Source organism: Belonocnema kinseyi, chromosome 7, assembly GCF_010883055.1.
Source record: "Belonocnema kinseyi isolate 2016_QV_RU_SX_M_011 chromosome 7, B_treatae_v1, whole genome shotgun sequence".
Lineage (NCBI taxonomy): Eukaryota > Metazoa > Arthropoda > Insecta > Hymenoptera > Cynipidae > Belonocnema > Belonocnema kinseyi.
The window spans coordinates 52436885-52442422 of record NC_046663.1 but is presented as its reverse complement, the minus strand read 5'-3'; the positions used below and the strand labels follow the sequence as shown (position 1 = coordinate 52442422).

At 29.6% G+C, this 5538-nt stretch overlaps 1 protein-coding gene across 1 annotated transcript in view; it reads right to left on the bottom strand.

Annotated features, from left to right (window-relative positions):
• LOC117176166 (Golgi integral membrane protein 4-like) overlaps positions 1 to 1384 on the bottom strand; it is a 70882-nt gene extending 69498 nt beyond the window's left edge. Inside the window, exon 1 of the mRNA XM_033366258.1 lies at positions 1113 to 1384. The gene's annotated coding sequence lies outside the window, so the exon portion shown is untranslated. The remainder of the gene's footprint in view (positions 1 to 1112) is intronic.
• Positions 1385 to 5538: the final 4154 nt, after the last annotated feature.

The following is a 5538-nucleotide window of genomic DNA, read 5'->3' as shown; positions in this document are numbered from 1 at the left end:
TGAAAAATCTCTATCCCATCCACACACTACTCCTTTCCCCTGCCGAGTGAGTCACGCCTACCCCGAAGGGGAAATGGCTTAATGGTGTAATAATAATAATAACAGTTGTATTCAACCCAAAAAAACCAAGAATTTTCAACAAAAAAAAAAATAGCTGAATCGCCAACCAAATCATATTTTTTTATAAAAAGTCGAGTTTTCAACCAAAATAAATTAGATTCTTTTTACCAAAAGAGATCAATTTTGAAACGAAAAAGTCGAATTTTTAAACAAGGAAAAATGTCCACTGAATTGTTGCATTTTCAAGTCAAGAAGAAAAATTTTGTACAAAAAAAGTGTGTTTTTAACCGGTTAATGAAACTTTCTACTACATGAATTTTCACCGAGGTAGTTAAAATTCAAACCAAAAAAGATAAATTCTCAAAAAAAAATATAGGTTGAAATTATTCAAACGAATAAGCCACAAACCTCTCTTATTAGGAGATAATATACAAAAACACAAAGTAATCTGTAAAGAAACTAAAATTAAATTTCCAAGTTATTGCAATAATCATAAGTAAGTTACAAATTACTTTTAAAAATAATAACAAAGTCGCCATAAAAGTTAGAAATAACCTAACTTTTCATTAAATTAATTATTTGCAACAAATTACTATTCAACACTGGTTTCAGAGCGCGCGCAATTATCTAGTTATTTTTTAAACTTCATATTAGTTCAGAGAATGTCTATATAAACAATTCTGATTATTGTTTTAGATTTGGAATAAGCGAGGGAAAATGTTGTTTGATATTTCGGATATAATTTTCGGTATAAGTTTGAGTAAGGCGCATACAATGTCACTACAAAATTCCTTCACACCTCGTTTAAAATCCCTTGACTCACTACAAAAAAGTAAACTATTAATCATTCCCGCACATACGCGTTTTTCAATTATAATCAATTGTATTATCAAGTGTTCCAAAAACTGTAGTCTTTTTCTTGGTATTTACTTTTTTTTACGAAATAAAAAAGCGTCAGCCTAATTTTAGCGCTACAAACACAACTGTTTTCTCATATTAAATGAAGAGCTATGTTAAAAGTGCATAAAATATCAACGATGACAGGAGCTTACCTCGTGGTAACGAAAGGTGTCTATTCTCAGCTCCTCATTTTCTGATCGCTTCTTGCGACGCCAATCCGCTTTCTCCAAAAGAATGGCGAAAAGACGCCCAGGAAACGGGGAAGAAAAATTCGTCGTTTTGTAAAAGCAATTCGTCGTCGTAACGACGAAACTTTATTTAAAAAAGCACTCCACTATCCACTAGTCTATTTTTTAACTGCGTCTCAGATTGTTGTATTCGGATCGAATCGAGATGAACTGACACAGGTTAGGAAAGTTACGTTCAGAGGCTCAGAGTTTGCGCAGTTTGACAATTTACGAGACGCTTTCAGAAACAGTCTTACCAACAGATTTTCAATTTCCCGCAAAAAGTCCCGACAATCATTTATCTTTATTGATGTAAGTAATATAAATAATATTCAAAACAGTAAATAAATGAACCTGCCAAATGAAAAACAGTGGCCAATCCTTGAATACCGTTTTCTAAACTTCAAAAGGAATCACTTCCAGTGTTTACAATGATTTCTAAAAAGCACCATTCTTTGGACCGGTGATTTGAATTAAATTAGAGATATTCTAAATTACAAATGGTAATGCTTTATAAAAGGGACCCAATTTTTTTGCACATTTTTATTAAATACTTTTAAAGACAAATTTTTTTCGATGTTTTGAAAAAGAGTGTCGTTTTTGAAATTAAAGTCAATGAATAAAATAGAATTTTGTTGAATCTGTATTTTCCTCAGGCTGCCAGTGCCACTCACTGGGTGCTTAAGGAATTGACCAATAGGAGCAGCCAATCACTGACAAGTCTAGTGCCAACCTGAGTGCCAAAGTCCCTAAAGTGTCTTATTCATAACAAGGATTCTCATTCGAATTTCATTAATATTATGGATGAATTTTTTAGTTGAAACTGCTTTTGAAATTTTCATAAAAGCAAGGATAAATAAACGTTTTTTGGAAAAATAAAATGATTAATTAATTTAATTTAATTTGTTATCTTTTTTCAAACTATTGGGAGACACATCAATTACCAAATTAATTTTGAATTACAAATTGTACAACTCTGAATGATTCCAAAATTTTAATTTTTCAATTTTACAACGTTGAAAAGACATTTGTACATGTTGAACTTTCCAATAAGAAAATTATTTGTATTTAAATTTAAACATTAAGCTGAAAACCCGATAAATATAAGCGATTTGTAAAAAATAATGACTATTACTAATATTACTTATATTACTAATTAATAATTTACTGTAAAAGATCAAATTTTGAAATAGAGAAAATTCAGCTAATCTTGATTTTCTTATAGAATCTAGTCTTTTTATTAATTTTATTACTTTTTGTCTTCAACAACTAAAGTAAATAAGTTTAATATTTGTTACAAGAAAAATTATGCAACGGAATAATGGAAGAATAAAATAAGAAAACTGCTGGACAAAAGTTGAATATAGGAAAATTATACTTATTTGACTAATTATCATAATTAATTTGCTTAAAAGACACGTAATGTTATGCGTAAGAGTATTTTGTGATATAGGGAATGTACAACATTCACGACGTAATGCAAATAGCTGACGAATACCCAAGATCATTTTCTTTAACTTGGCCTTCGAACGACTTTGATGCCGATAAACACTTGCAAATAAACGACAATTAAGAGGATTGCAAGTGCAAGACAATCACATTTTCGACATGATGTTTTAAATTTCTATATATTGAAGATATCTGGAATTTTAATGAAAAATGAGCAGTGCCAGGTTTTAAAAACTACGAAATCCTAGTACAATTTTGTATAATTTTATAAATAAAATTAGTCGCAAATATTTTTGAATATATTTCGTTCAAAAAAATATTACTTTGGGAATCGGTCCTCTTGTCTTATATTGATTAATCCCCGAAACTTACTGATGAATCAGGGGAAATCATTACTTTAACTTGATTCAGCGACCCATTTCTTACATCATACAAATTCAGAAAATTCATATTCATCCCTTGATATAGAAAGATAAATGTCTCCAATTTGAAAATTTTAAAAAGAGCTGAAGGAGCTTGAAAACAGGAACTGAAAATCAATCAATTTAAAAAGCTATTCATTTTGCAATTGTATAAAATGGATTGAGTCTCAATATAATATAAAAACTATTCATTTTTAACGTTTTCTTTGTTTAATTTCATCAAGCATCATTTTTAACGATTCAATAAAAACTTTAACCAGAACATTTTTGAAATAAAAACGGTGATTTGATCAATTTTAAACACTTCAAATGGTAAATTAATTGAGCAGTAAAAAAATATTCTTTTAATTAGCATTAGGGTCGATAATATTTATTTTTGCGTGTTATGCAATTAATAAAAACAATATTTGTAATTAAAAATAATAATTACATTTGTTATGTTTCGTCCCGGACTGACACTTCATTCATCAATACTAACGTACATTTCCAAACAAAAAAATTTATTTAAGCGTGTTTTTAAATTTGATCAATTTTGCAGTCAACAGAATACTATATGTCAGCCACGTATAGGGGTTGAAACTTAATATAATTCATATAAATTTTGATTTGATTTTTTTCTTAAATACAAAAAAAAAATTTGCATAAAAATTGTCAGTTCGGCCACAGATAGGGACCAAAACCTGAATTGAAATATCGACAATTACCAAGTTGAAGAAAAATTATTATTATATTAGTGAGTTTGATTAAATTTAGATAGTTTTAAACTGAAAAAAACATCAATTTAAAATGATACAACCACAAATTCTTTGAATAATTCCAATTTGATATTATTCCGTTTATGACAGTTTTCAACTTGAAATTGCACCATTTTCAATAATTGAAATTTAAAATTTCCGTACTTTTCATTTCTGTACTTGAAGTTCATTGTTTCGGATCGTTTTTAATTTAAGAGTTTGCTGCATCCCGGGTAGAAATTGCCTCTTTATGCCTAAACTAAATATTGGCTCTCACGAAGCCACTGACCCACTGGCCCTCGACAGGTTATTGTCGTATGCTACTTGTCTTACATTATTTATATGCTCACTTTTTAGCACTATATTTTTTAATTAAACTAGATAAAAAGCTTTATTCATAAAGATATATTTAAAAAATAATTGCTATCAATTAATTATTTTCTTGAGGGGACCTTGTAAAGCCCTCGACAGGTAAAGCGGGTAATACAGATGTGACTACAAAAAAGTACATTGGTGTTCTTATGCTTAATTATACTTAGATTTAAAAAAAAGAAAAAATTTAAGAAATTACCGAGATGCAAAATTTGAAAAATTTTATTTTTTTCTGAAAAAATTAAAACATTTGGTGTCTTAAAAATTTGAAAAGAGTTTTTCTTAAAGATCGATTTAATTTGAAATCACGTAAGTACGTTTAAAAATCATATATAACAAATCGAGCTTCAAAAACCTTTTTTCCTAATTTCTAAAGTATCGGATGAATGCCGTCAAACATTTATGATAACGCACTCAGCGTGGCATCGTAGCAATGGGGATTAGGCGGTCGACTTTTAAGCCTGCGTTGCGTGCGTTCGATTCTCGGCGCTTGCCGATATTTTAATAAACTGCGTTTGTCTTTAGTTATTAGCAATAAGTCTTCTCTAGACAAATTTAACAATACGTTTAATTTTAGAATAACTTGCGGAGTATAGTTAATAATCGAATGTCAATAAAAATACGTGAAAACAAGGAGTGTTGTTTGTCAGAGGCTATACAAGACTGGTGTTCAATTTTTAGATTAAACTTTTGCAATGAAAATTTATTTTACAATTGGATTAATATTTTCCTTCTTTGAATCAAAAATTTCTAGTAATAGATTATGGCAATGTGCTGGTTAAACTTTAATACTACTGCAACCATAGCATCACACTTCAGAATTTAAAGCATGATCAATTTTTTAATATTTTAATAATAGTTTATTTGAATCAACAAAATAAAAAACAATAGCATATGCTTTCGAATAATAGTGTGTGAGCGACTATCTAGATTCTATAAAGACCCTATTAATAGGGCCTCATTAGGTTGCCACCTGATGATCTCGCTAGCTGAGCGTGACGCTTTCGCTTGCGCCCTCGATAGATTGCCACTTTAGGGCCTCGATAGAAAATAGGAAATCTAGACAGGGCCTCTTAAGAACCATTTTATAATTTCTACCCAGGAAGTTGCTTAAAAAATGTAATTCAAAATATATTAATTTAAAATGCCATTTCTTTTAAAATGACTAATTTAGAAGATTTCAATATGAAATTACTCAATTTTAAACGTTTTAAACTGGAAACATTATTCAATTTGCATTGATGTAATCATAAATTCTTAAAATACTTTTAATCTAGTACGAGGGTGGATTGATAAGTTTCCGGCCTGACCAAGAGATGGCGCCACTAGGCCTACCTTGAGGTGGCGTTCTATAGTACCATCCTTAGATAGCTT